General features: G+C 42.4%; 1 protein-coding gene across 1 annotated transcript in view; it reads right to left on the reverse strand.

Moving 5' to 3' along the window:
- LOC126145808 (uncharacterized) overlaps nucleotides 1–14,761 on the reverse strand; it is a 192,282-nt gene that overhangs the window by 59,807 nt on the left and 117,714 nt on the right. The gene's annotated exons all lie outside the window — the stretch shown is intronic.

Consider the following 14,761-nt stretch of genomic DNA (forward strand, 5'->3'; position numbering starts at 1 on the left):
GTCTGCTCTTTTCTCTTTGCCTAATGCGTGTGTGTAAAAATTTTGGTGAATTTTTTTTATATCAGTGATAAATTTTGTTTTCTCTGCAAAGAGCTTTACTGGCTACCTGTTCCAAGAGATTGCCTTGTACTTCTGCATCAGATTTTCAGGTAGAACAGCGAAATCGTCTACAAACGCCAGGTAGTTTCAACACATTGTTTTTCTTCCCAACTTCTATTATAATTTTTATTGTAACCATTATTATTAATAATAATAACATTCGGTAGATTTAATTTTATATTCTTAACCCAGTACAGTTTTTAAGCTAGGTAAGTGGAATAAAAATATGCAATGCGATAGTAAGTCTATGTGTACACATTTTGCCATATTTAGCATATATAGAGTATCAAGAGAGTACAAACTCGTAATGTAATGTTATCGATCAGCAAATTATCACGTAGAAACCTTTCGGACAACATCGGAACTTCACTAGGGAAACAGTTGAATAAGTTAAAGCATAACATTAATAGACATAAATATACGTGGAGACACTGGTAACAATTTAGTTATTAGTCAATTACATTTTTTAGTAATGGGTGACATATTTTCGCGAAGGATGCTGCAACTGTATAATTCCTTTTAAGTACACTCTAAATAGAAAGAAAAAACGACACCCCACGAAAGAATTATCCGAGTGGAACGGAAATCGGTAGATGTTATATACACGTACAGGTAAACAAATGATTAGAATTTCAGAAAAACTGGACGATTTATCCAAGAGAAAGGGATTCACAAACCAAGTCAATAACACTTTGCTCCACCTTTGACGTTTATGCAAGCAGTTATTCAGCTAGGAATTGATCGACAGAGTTGTTGGATATGCTCTTGAGGGATAACAAGCTAAATTCACCCAAATGGTGCGTTAAGCCGTCAAAATTCCGAAATGGTAGGAGGGCTCTGCCTTGTGCCCCAAACGTCCTCATTTGGGGAGAGATCCGGCGACCTTGCTGGCCAAGATTAGGTTGGAAAGTTTGAAGACGAGGAGCAGAAACACCTGTCGTGCGCGGGCAGGCATCATCTTACTGAAATGTAAGCCCAGGATGGCTAGACATAAAAGGCAACGAAATGGGATGTAAAGCGTCGTCGACGTACTGCTACGCAGTAATGATGGCGCGGATGACAACCAAAAGGATCCTGCTATGAAAAGAAATGGCACTCCAGAACATCGTTCCTGGATATTGAGCCTTCTGGCAGGCGCCAGCCATGTTGGTAGCCCACCGCTGTAGGCGGCGTATACAGCCTGATATCTCATTGGCTGGAGTAGAATTTTCTTCAGTGACGAATCCCGCTTCGAACTGAGCCCCAACCAGCTCGGGATTTTGGCGTTTTGACGCGCCAATTGGACAGAATTTCGCACGATGTCCCTTAGAAGGGCATCCAATAACTCTATCTATCAACGCCAAGCCGAATAACTGCTTCCATAAGAGCCAGATGTGGACCAACCTGTTATTGACTTGCTCAGTTTATGAAGCTCTATATCACGAGTAAATCACCCATTTTTTTCTGAAATCGTAATCACATGTTTGTCTGTAAATGTACACACATCTACTGATTTCCGTATCCTTCGAATAATTTTTTGGCGGTGCGCACCTGTTTTTTCTTTTTTTTTTTAACCTTTCCTCGCGTTTCAACAGTTTCGTTTCCTGATGCTGGAGACATCCTGAAAGACTTTGGATGTAGCGGTTTAATTCTCCGACGTTGCGTGCTTTCTCCCCGCCGGAGGATCAACCAGCCATCTTTTAGAAAGTAACTAGCAACGGAAGACAAAACAACGGATAGAAGGGGGAGGCGGAGGAGGAAGGGTGATTAGCGTCCTAACCGTGTTGTCGATGACAGGGTCGTTCGAAACGAGTCCCAAGCTCGTGTTCCGCAAGGATGGACTTGACTTTTTCAAAGGAACCATACTGGCCATTGCATTATGCGATCTGTAGAAACCATGGAAATCCAAAATCTCTGTGGTCGGACAGGGATGTGAAACGCCTTACTCCAGAGTTCGATTCCATTGGGGGACTACTGCTCCAGCTCGGTAGAGAAAGATGTCTTGAACCACAGACAAAACTTCAAGAAAAAAATTGTCACCAAGAATGTAGGCACCGACCACTGGGATTTCGAGATAAATTTATTATCCTTCAAAGCTGAATCTTGTGCAATTAATAATTTTTTTAAATAACTGCAATTAATCACACTTCGTAACAATTTTCGATCTCGTTTAATGGTCATCTTCATTCTAGTTACCTACAAGAGTGGCTATCGCTACCTAAGACAGCTACAATAAATACACCGACGAAGGAAGCCTGTACTGTATGAGTAACCCAGTCTCTTGTGAGATGCCTTTGACGGTCTTTGAAACCGATCTTTCTTTGAAAGCTTTAATGTTGGTGTTCTTTGGACTTCTTTGTTTGTATTAATTAATTTGTCATCGAATATTCCTCATATCTTTGTAGGTAATCATAATTCTTCAACCAGATTTTTGGTTTAAAATTTCTTCCAGATTGTGAGCTCCAAGAATTACACATTTCGCTTTCGAGTATCTTACCCCTGGGATTAGTGTCAGAGGCCAGATATGGTTTTCTAATAAAGAATGCGACTCTTTTTCCAACGCCGGGTCCATGCTCCACTGGGCAAAAAAAGGTGTCTCCTACCTATTCGATTAAAATTCATCATGTTCATCATAACTTCAGCAGCTAAAATTATTGGTTACAATAAATACATTTCTAACATCCGAGTACAAGCGTAGTATTTCGAAACACTGGTGTATAATAAATCGAACGTGAAGGCATGTAAAATAGCCAGTAAATAAACTATTTTTTTTAAGGCACAAAGAATGAAGTAAGCATGGAAGACTGAAAGCATTCACTTAAAGTAAGTACTATCTAATCGGGCATAAACAAAAAATTTTCTCCGTGCGCCTTATAATTCGCTACACTGTTTTTTATTGGGAGATTAAGAACATTTTTCTCTTCTAGAGTAGCTAATGTACATTGAATTTATCATTCAAATACACGTTTATTCCTTACGTACCTCTCCAACCGAGTTCTGATCGTAAAAGTGCCTGCTCCGCTTCTGCTTTAGTGTAGCAGTAAGTTATGATTCCCGGAGTTTGTCTGAATAACATAACGCAGCTGTAAGTTAAAACAGAACTTGTTCCGGAACAAACGAAGTTGGAGACGGTGCAGGGACTTGACAAAGCGTAGGCCACAAAAACGAGTATCTCGCACAGGACTGGCATCGAAACAACAAGAAAGAGAAAAGTTCTGCTTTAATGAATCTCACGAAGTTCTAAGACATCAGTAACGAAGCCGCAGTTAAAACAGAAATAGCTTGTAGTACCGCTGCCTAGCAGGAAGTACAGTTTTCCAGTACAATAATTACACAAAGAAAAACGAGAATTGTGGTTGTATAATACAACTATAAAGTTCAGTTTTCGTATGAAATACGTTATTTATATGTTTTATATGTTACTTTAAGAGCTAATTTAGCTCATCTTCACGCTCTGTGGGCAGAAAAATGAATTCCTTATTTGAAAGACAACGTAATCATCATACAACAACAAATAAAAAACAGTTATGTAATGAGTTTCAAATGTTCTGTTAGATTCGTTAAGAATAACGAGGGAGGCGGAGGGGAGAAGAGAGGTCCGTTGAAATTGTGTTATTGTTTGAAGGAAGCCGTACTTAGGAAGAATTAAGAGATGTTGATGAAATAAACCTCTATTACGTAACAGTCCCGAATAACCGATTATGATCAGGCAAGATACAATTATTGACATCAGCTCCTATGGTATCATTCTTACTGTGATGCCAAAAAATAAAATAAAACCCCTCTTATTTATTTTGTAACATTACAGTAAGAACTATACCAAAAAAGCTGACGTAGTGAACTGGTAGTTAATGAAGGTTTGCTCTATTAGTAAGTCTCAGTGGTTTTTAAAAATGACTTCCTTCAAACATTTACGAGCCGCGGAGCACATTTTAGTTTGCTGGACCAAGTCATTATTCTTAAGAATCTGCTTATGATCGTTACCACTACAGCGTGTAAGTCTTGTATCTACGTGCAATATGTTATTGCAGGGTATCTTATGATGGCAATATGCGTAATATTGGAATAATAAAATCAGCATGCATCCAGTCAATGACTACTTCCTCAGTGACTTATTCAGCATTTTGCAGACTGCACATAATTTTCAACATGCTCACGTGCCTCCCTCGTGTCTTCATGTCGTAGCTATATTATTATTTTTATTTTCTTTCTTTCCATATTATTTCGTGTGCAACACAGCAACATATTGCTGTGTAGGTTTTCAGTGAGTTCCAGTCTTTATTTCTATTGTACTTTTAACTTTAATTTTTATAGTAGCAAATTGTTTTGGTCACTCTTTAACAGTCAGTCCTTTTACAACACATCGTTGTTGATACGATTCAACGTTTCCATAGTTAGTCGTAAATGGATTAAGTTAACTTGCTTTACGGAATCAATTACTTGTATACAGAGTGAACATTAAAAAAGCAGACACACTGCTGAGACGGATTCCTCACTGGAAACGGAGGAAAAAAGGTCCTATAAATTGGTGTCCGGGAATGGACGGTGTGAGTGGATAAGACAACAAATTTTCTCAGAACACAGTACAGAGCTGCATCACATCCACGTTATAAAGATGTTCAAAGTGGCCTCCGTGGGATGCAATGTTTACACGTCGTATCATGGATTGCTGATGGCAAAAATCCCATAATTGTGATGGTCTGGTGCAAAAACCATCGACAAAATCCTTCCTGTAGAGGAAAACACGCTGCTGATAATCCTTACAGGCGACAGGGATAGTAGCGGTTGTCAAGCGGGATACACATAATCGTACTTCGGCTTACACCATGTTGGTGGGCCGCTTGCCTGAAGTTTGTACTAGGGTCCGTCTGAATATCCTGTAGAACCTGGTCCTCCAAATCTGGAGTATTCACATTCCGCCGCCTCCCTGCACGTTCGTCATTTTGAAAGGACCAAAGCACACACAAACCCCGAAAAAGGGCTTGAAAGGTGTGATCTGGATGGTGTCGGTGAGGGTATTTGTTTTGGTATAGTCTCTCGACCGTTTCCATTACGCGATCTCGGCTTGTTCTCGACATTAATATCGGACCATTCTGTTGATTACAGTACGCGACGTCAATCACACAGCCTCCAACATACAGGGGACACACGGCACGTGGTCAGAGAAACTTTAATTCGTCAGCGCCTTCTGTCGTGGTTCAAATGGCTCTAAGCACTATGGGACTTAACATCTGAGGTCATCAGTCTCCTGCCGGCCGGGGTGGCCGAGCGGTTCTAGGCGCTACGGTCTGGAACCGAGCGACCGCTACTGTCGCAGGTTGGAATCCTGCCTTGGGCATGGATGTGTGTAATGTCCTTAGGTTAGTTAGGTTTAAGTAGTTCTAAGTTCTAGGGGACTGATGACCTCAGGAGTTAAGTCCCATAGTGCTCAGAGCCATTTGAACCATTCTGAATCGTCAGTCTACTAGACTTAGAACTACTTAAACCTAACTAACCTAAGGACATCACACACACCCATGCCCGAGACAGGATTCGAACCTGCGACCGCAGCAGCAGCGCGGTTCCGAACTGAAGTGCCTAGAAGTGCTCGGCCACAGAGACCGTCTCTTCTACCGTGGTAAGATGCATTTCCGGACAGACGTTCATAGGATGTTTTCTCCTCCATTTCCAGTCAGGAATCCGCCTCTGCAGTTTGTCAGTATTATTAATGTTCGCCCAGTATAGTATCCAATTGAGGCCTCGAATTAAGCGAAACGAGCTTAATACGTGTAACAATATGGAGCTATGAAATTAACACATATTCGTGACTGGTGGCAGCAAAGTACAAATACATAACGTAGACTCTGGTTGCTATGAAAGCCAGAACAATATTTACTTGAACATCTTACACAGCTTATCCTATCGAAGCGCCAGAATGATAAAAAATAAAAAAAGTACAAAACTTAATGAGTAATTGCGCTGCCGTAACGAACTGTCCCAATATACAAACTGCTTCCCTGAGAAAAACAGCCGCCCCTCGAGACGAATAATTCATTAATGGAAACAAGATTAACAGAAGAAGAGTAATGGTTTTGCTTCGTACTAATGCACCGAGGAGTCTCAAAATTAAAGTCCCTGGATATTCGCCCAAGCTATAAGCTTTAATGAAAGGTATCTGTATCGGCACCGTAATCTAAGTTATTTAGATATTCTAATGATATACTTGAGATATCCCCTATAGACATCATTCGCATAAACATACTACGTTTTTTCAGTGAGTATGGGATGTATCAGAATGTTGAGAACTGTAGTATCAATACTTATTAAGTATGCAATCATTAGTCGCCAATGTGGAGAGGATGCACGTGTCGAGCCTAATAGCTCCTCTGCACACACCTGTCTCATAATTCTTCAAGGAAAACCAAACACGCTGCTTCTTCTGACCAGCCAGTTGCTTCATCTGTCTCATAACCTTAAATCGCCTATTTTTCAATGCCCTATTGCACTATTTCTGGATATTTTAATTGCGGTTGCAGTCCTTTTCCACGTGTATCAGATGTAACAGTCGTTTGATTCATTTATTGAGACTACACAACGAAGGACGGGCCTTCTTATAAATCTCACTGGCTAACAACCATTTTTTTCCTTAAAGATAAGGGTTCCTTCTAAAGTACTCTCGGGTGCTCATTTCAGAAAAAGCATTTAGATAGTTCTGTCACATGCAGTTTTGACAGAAATTTATAATTTATGTCTTTGAAGTATGAAAAATTAACTATTTAATCTTTATAATAATGGTAGCATTGTTTTGTGAAGATAACCCGCTAAAAAAAAGATTTTTAATTTTATAGTCTATAATACAGCTACCTATATTTTTCGGTGTTATTGTAATGGTTAGGGCTCTGTGTTAGTTTAACGCGTCGTTTTTAATGCAAATGAGTGATAAATCAGCTCCTGCTTTTGCGAATTTCGTGGCTTCAAAATGTTTTTATTATTCTCTTGACCACTTCTAATATATCAGTCTCAGACTTTGTCAAAACAGTGTATTTTATGTACTTCGTCGGAAAAAATGGTTACCAGAACAAGTCATGGGTCCCACATCGAGTACGTTTTGAGGAAGAACTCTTGCTTCCTATGCAAAAGGGAAAGTTGCGTAAAGCCCTAGCATTCGTCTCAAAAAGTCTGGCCAATTACAGCACCAAAAGTGTGAGTACCCCAAAAAATTCTTGTTCCACTTCACATAAAACTTGACGTTATGAAACAACGCCTTGCTAAAAGATATTTACACTCTGGAGTATGTGACAAGTAAGTTGCTGCAGTTACTGGAATCTGAGATGACATGAGTTTGTAATTGTATGCGCGTACACTATTTTATGCACACAATATTACTTTAAAAACCCGTATAATGGAGCTACTACGCAGATCAAGTTTACTTTTGGCTTTTTTGGTAGCAGATACCAGCACAACAAAAATATAATGTTCTAGTTTGTTGTGGTCTTCAATCCGAAGACTTGTTTGACGCAGCTCTCCTTGCTCTTCTATCCTGTGCAAGCCTGTTCATCTTCGAATAGCATCTGCCGCCTAAATCCTTCTGAATCTGCTTATTTCATTCTTCTCTTGGTCTCCCTCTACGATTTTTATCCCGCACACTTCCCTCCAGTACTAAATTGATGATTCCTTAATGTCGCAGAATGTTTCCTATCAACCGATTCCTTCTAATAAGACTATGCCACAAATTTCTTTTCGCCCCACTTGTATTCAGTGCTTCCTCATTAATTAAAAGTTCAAATATGTTTGAAATCTTATGGGACTTAACTGCTAAAGTCATCGGTCCCTGAGCTTACACACTATTTAACCTAAATTATCCTAAGGACGAACACACACAACCATGCCCGAAGGAGGACTCGAACCTCCGCCAGGATCAACCGCACAGTCCATGATTGTAGCGCCTTAGACCGCTCGGCTAATCCCACGTGGCCTCATTAATCACGTGATCCTTCTAACCTTCGGCAATGCTCTATAGCAGCACATATCAGAAGCCTCCCTTGTCTCCTCGTGTAAACGGTTTTTCGTCCATGTTTCACTTCCATACGTTGCTACACTCGACACAAATACTTTCAGAGAAGACTTCCAAACTCTTAAATCTATATTCGGCGTTAATAAATTTCTCTTCTTCAGAAACGCTTTTCTTGTCACTGCCAGTCTACATTTAAAATCCTCTCTACTTCGTCCATCGTCAGCTATTTTCTGCTCAAAGAGCAAAACTAATTCAGTTGTTCGTCTCGTTTCCTAATCTATGTCTGTTAGCATGACTGATTTAATTTGAGTACAGCCCAATATTCTTGTTTTGCTTTTGTTGGTGTTCATGTTACATCGATAAGCCCAAACATTATGACCACTACACACCGTGACATTGGATACCGCGTTGCGGGCACGTGACGCGGTAACAAAAGTTTGTGAGCGGAGCAGTCATGGGTGGGGGATCAGTCTTAGCAAAGATATGGGCTGCAAATGGAGAAATCTATTAAATGAGTTCGATGAAGGTCACATCATCATTATGCAGAGCCTGTGCAGCTGGTTGAATGTACACTGACAAGTGTTTTGGACCACACCGTTCATCGTACATTGTTGAACATGGAGCTCCGCAGCAGATCACCCTTACGTGTTTACACGTTCATCCAAAGACACAGTCAATTGCGATTGCAGTGGACACGGGACTATCGGGATTCCACTGCCGATCAATGGAAACGTGTTGGCTCTTCGGGAGAAGCACATTTTTGCTGCACTAGGTCGCTGGTCATCTCCACAAACGCCGTCATCGAGGTGAACGGTGGCTCGAAACGTGCAGCACACTGAGTACGCAGGCTAGTGGGAGCAGTATTATGGTATGGGAAATATTCTCCTGCACTTGCATGGGACCTGTGGTAGTGATGGAAGACGCTGACAGCTGCTAACCACCTGCATCCCTTCATGTTTGATGCCTTCCCCCGACAGCGAAATCATTTTTCAGCCGCGTAATTGTCCATGTCTCCGAGCCAGAACTGTGCTACAGTGGTTTCAGGAGCACTATAGTGAACTCAGGTTGATGTCTCGGCGACCAGATTCGTCTGATGTATATCGTGTGGGTTGCTATCGGGCGCCATCACCGAGTACACAAACCAGCAGCCCGTTGGTAAGCGAATTACATGACCTCTGCGGGTAGACATCTGATGCTACATACCTCCACATACCTACCAAAAAACTGTTGGACCCTGATACGCAGAATCAGTGATATATTTCGTTCCAAAGAAGGACAAACAAGCTACTAAACAGTAAGTCATACTGTTTTGGCTCATCAGTGTATATCCTCCGTTCAAGACACTGTCCATTTCGTACCAGATTTATTTTTTGCTTGGACTCAAAGGTGGCGTCTCTGAAAAGCATGGTGACGACCGACGAGTGACCTAAAGTTACAAAGTGTGCGCGTGTGGTTTGAAAATATTGATGAAGCGAGAGTGCGCCCGCGGGCGCGAGTAGGTGGGAGAGCGGGGTCCCGCAGGGCTCCACCCTGGGGCCGGCACTACTGCAGCGTTCGGCCATTGAGCGGCGGACCTCGCCGGGCTGCGCATTATTTCTGCGGGTCGGGTCTGCCCCCAGGGCAACAAAGGAGGGCCGGCTGGCCCACCAGGCGGCCACCGGATCGATCCTGCATTATTCGCTACCTGCCCGACGTGCCACCGCTCTATTAAGGAGAAAACTTCATAAGGCTCTCGTTTCTAGGGCGGCGAGAGCTAACGAGGTACATCGCTCAGGCGGCGGCTGGCTGCTAAGTGATGTTAAGTGGCGCGCCGCCTACATCACGCTAATGCGACGCATTCATTACGGCGCCTCTCCGGCTCAGGTCGGCAGGTGCGGCGTTCCCGCGCCGGGCCGGGCTTCGCGCGAAATATGGCGCTGCCCGAAGCGAGGCGTCGCCTCTACCGCCGCTGTTGGCTGTTGGCTTACCTCCCTGCCGGCCGTGATTAACAAAATGAGCACACTCCCTCGCGCAGCTCGGGTTCCGTGTTGCGCCCCTGTTCTTCATCCAAGCTCTTTCTTGGCTAAGAACGAGGAGTCCACAGATAGCCTCTGAAACAGATGAGCCGCCATCACCCTTTCAGTTACGTAGACGGGACGACGCCGTGTGTCAAACATGCACCAGCTTTATGCATCAGCTACTTGCTGTTGGATCTTCCTGAACATATACTTGTTAAAACATGTGCACACTTGTTATTTCGCGAACGGTTCAGGATGTCGAAACGAAATTTTCGGCAAATGACAATACACGAAAGGACGCGTAATTTTGTTGTGTGGGCACTAATTGTAACTCTCGGATCAACCGACTTATCAAAGAAAACATTTTTTAATGGAATGATGTATGAGATTCCAAAGACCTTGAAGAAATAAATACAGTGAAACGAAACGCGTTAATGTTGGACTTGAAACATAACCAAAAAACCTATACTAATAATAAAACTGTTAAACACTCATGTCTTTCTGTTGGAACACGCTAATCTCCAAAACAACTAGACGAATTTTCGTGGAATTTTCAAAGATAACATGAAGATTGCATACGACTACATATAATCTTTATTTCATTAAAATCGGATCACTGAAAAAACCTCCATGTCTGTCTGTCTTTGAAAGTGGACACGGTAATCACTTGAACTACTACAACGGATCTTGAAGTTCATAGGTGTCAAAGGCGATGTAGGAGCCTGCCTCACGAAGTCTGAATCCGACCCACTTGCCAATGGCACTCGGCAGACCCGGAAGGTCACCCTCCAAGAGCTAGCTGAGCCTGACAGTGCTTACATAACTTCATTGATCTGACGGGAACTGGTGTTATCACTGCGGCAACGCCGTTGTCTGCGGCAACATATAGGCTTCTTTAAAAAAAAAAAAAAAAAAAAAAACAAAGGAACCCTTCACTCCTCACAGAGATTTACTGTTACTTCTCTTCAACGCAGCAGGCTGGTGTGGCCGAGCGGTTCTAGGCGCTTCACGCTTCAGTTTGGAACCGTGGGACCGCAAAGATCGCAGGTTCGAATCCTGATCCTGCGTCGGGCATGGATGTGTGTGATGTCCTTAGGTTAGTTAGTTTTAAGTAGTTCTAAGGTCTAGGGGACTGATGACCTCAGATGTTAAGTCCCATAGTGCTCAGAGCCATTTGAACCATTTTCTCCAACGCAGTATCATGGAATCAGAAGGAAATTTTTGTGGCAAGTGGCGCAGCCGAGCGAGTTTTTACACCCCAAATCCGCTTATTCCTAACAGCTTACCGTTCCGCTTTAAACATGTGCAATTCTCAGTGAGCTTATGCTAAGCCATGATCATAAACGAAGTACAAGGTCAGAAGCTGCGTCTTACAGGCGTGGACCTTACTGTCAGTTGCTTTTCGCACGGCCAGCTCTACGTAAATCTCTCTCCTGTGTTAGTCATGTGCTCATTCATATTGTTTCAAACGTTGCATTCAAAGAAGCTTCACGCATCTAAGTCTCAGATACCGCTATAAATCATAAATTTTAACAACATGATCCACAGGAGTAACAGCGATCTGGTGATACAACTGGGTTTAAACAAATACAGATAGCAATAACATTTAATGATGACCGGATTCGATTTAATGTAGAAGTCATCTTCAGAAAATGAGCACCATTTGGCTGATTCTGGGGGCTCGTCGGTTACTGATGAGGCAACACGATCGTAAAGTGCCGTTAACGATGGTGTTGCTGCTTGGGCATCCGAGGAGCCGCCAGCAGTAGCTAAATGGTGCTCATTTTCTGAACATGACTTCTACATTAAATCGAATCCGGTCAGTAATAAAATATTATTGTGAGATACACTGTTGTTTCGACCCACAGTTACAAATAAATACTCGAGCAATGCCAGGTTTCTCAGCTAATGTGGTGAATTTCTGCTGAGTGTGGGTCTCGTGCCAGTCTCCGTAAATATACCGGGTGATCAAAAAGTCACTATAAATTTGAAAACTGAATAAATCGCGGAATAATGTAGATAGAGAGGTAAAAATTGACACACATGCTTGGAATAGCATGGGGTTTTGTTAGAAGCAAAAAAATACAAAAGTTCAAAAAATGTCCGACAGACGGCGGTTCATCTGATCAGAATAGCAATAATTAGCATAACAAAGTAAGACGAAGTAAAGATGATGTTCTTTACAGGAAATGCTCAATATGTCCACAATCATTCCTCAACAATAGCTGTAGCCGAGGAATAATGTTGTGAACAGCACTGTAAAGCATGTCAGGAGTTATGGTGAGGCATTGGCGTCGGATGTTGTCTTTCAGCATCCCTAGAGATGTCGTTCGATCACGATACACTTGCGACTTCAGGTAACCCCAAAGCCAATAATTGCACGGACTGAGGTCTGGGGACCTGGGAGGCCAAGCAAAACGAAAGTAGCGGCTGAGCACACGATCATCACCAAACGACGCGCGCAAGAGATCTTTCACGCGTCTAGCAATATGGGATGGAGCGCTATCCTGCATGTACATCGTACGTTCCAGCAGGTGTTAAGCAACCAAGCTGGGGATTATGAGATTCTGTAACATATCGGGTTACCTCTCACCCGTCACAGTAGCAGTTTACTGTCCAGCGCCATCTGTCGGACATTTTGTGAACTTTTTTTTTGTTCTAATAAAAACCCATGTTATTCCAAGCATGTGTGTCAATTTTTATCTCTCTGTCTACATTATTCCGTGGTTTACTAAGTTTTGAAATTTATACTGACTTTTTGATCACCCAGTATGTGTGACCCAGACAGATTTTGAAGACGTTTGGAGCACATGATGAAGTCTCAGTTGCTGTGCAGTTCAGTTCCTTTAAGACGAGAGAAGGTAAAATACATTAATAACCATATTTCAATCACGGATGTTGACTGTTGATGCAATTACGAGTTGAACGGTATGACGCATGGACCTCTGCGACAACTAATTAAAATGTCGGCGAATTCAATCTCCTTGTTTATACGTTAAAAGCAAATTTTCTAGAGCCAACTGAAGCCACTAATATCTTGCTTATATAGAGGACTTTCGAATTGCGGGCATGTAGCTGTTTTCGTAGTCACCAATAATTCAATTCATAAAATATTCAAGATATCGTAAATCCGCAGAGTTCCTGCGGCTGTTAGTTTCAAATTCAGTGGCTTCGCGGAGGAAAATCAACCATTCCTGCAGCCAGAGAGTTGGCGCCACCACCCTGTGCGATAGCGGCGGACTGACCCTCGGCAAAAGCGCCTTAGTGACTGTCGGCATGTCCGCCCCCAGGCAAGTTGGCTACGGGAATCTTTTGCTATCCGAGGAAGTGCACAGTTGGTCTGCGTCCGGGGCAACAAAATTACTGAGAGACACCCTCTCGGGGTCAGTTCGTTGCTGTCCTTGGTGGGCATCACATCTTGACCAGCGCTGGAGCAGTCGCTGCTGCCTTTTTTACGAGATGCACGTACTGGATTCCATCACCTTGACAGAAACCATGCACAGCCATGTTAGTTTTAGTCACTGAAAAATGCTTGTGGTACATCTGTCCATGAGCCGGCCGAAGTGGCCGTGCGGTTAAAGGCGCTGCAGTCTGGAACCGCAAGACCGCTACGGTCGCAGGTTCGAATCCTGCCTCGGGCATGGATGTTTGTGATGTCCTTAGTTAGGTTTAACTAGTTCTAAGTTCTAGGGGACTACTGACCTCAGAAGTTGAGTCCCACAGTGCTCAGAGCCATTTGAACATCCGTCCATGATTAAGTCGCAAATGCGCAACTTGCACACCAAGAAATTAGATTCACGGCACTTACAGTCCTATAGCTGTAAACTCTGTCGCGCTGCTCCTGCCTGCGTTTTCACTATACGTCATTACCCATACATCATTGCCTTGGTTCTTGATTCTAGATTCTCATGTTCTTCTCTTAGTTTCTCATCAATACTTCCTATTGACACACGAAAAGCTATTATTTCTGACTTGTTTCTTTGTCTTTTTTATGTAGATTTGGTTTGACCTACAACGAGCCAAATTCCCACATTATGTAATGAGCCTGCCTCGCATTTCTGTTTTTCGATAGTAATATCAATTACCATTGTCCGTCTGTTACTGGTCTGTAGTTTTACCCCGTTCCCCTCATTTACCAGTTTATTTATTTACCTCAGCAACTGAATTGTTTGCAGTAAGAGAAAAGATCTAAATCTCCAGGGTACAAGGAGGAGAAGACTATCGGGTTATCAACGCCTGCAAGCAGCTAAAGGTCTGCATTTCATTGTAATTTCATTAACGTACTTAATCTTGTCGTATGGCAAGCAGTGACTGGTAGAACTCTTTTATTTCTTGCAATTCATTTCCGCCAAGTTCTAAACATCTACATATGCAGGAAAAAGATAGGCCTACGCCGTTGAGATAAAACACATTCCTTCTTGGTCCTGCCTTATACGTCGGGCACAGGATGAGCTACAATTGTTGTAAATGCTGTTGTAGCCTATTACAAGAGGCTAAGAATGTTTTAAATGTGAAAAAAGACATCGTTCCATGAAACGACGGACACAGGATAACCTACAATTGTTGTAAATGTTGTTGTAGCTTATTACGAGAGGCTAAGAAAACTGTTTTAAATGTGAAAAAAGACATCGTTCCATCAAATGTATTTCCAAACTATATTTTATTAACCACTACTTGTTTCAATCGTATCCCA

Source organism: Schistocerca cancellata, chromosome 2 (assembly GCF_023864275.1).
Source record: "Schistocerca cancellata isolate TAMUIC-IGC-003103 chromosome 2, iqSchCanc2.1, whole genome shotgun sequence".
In the NCBI taxonomy this organism is placed as follows: Eukaryota; Metazoa; Arthropoda; class Insecta; order Orthoptera; family Acrididae; genus Schistocerca; species Schistocerca cancellata.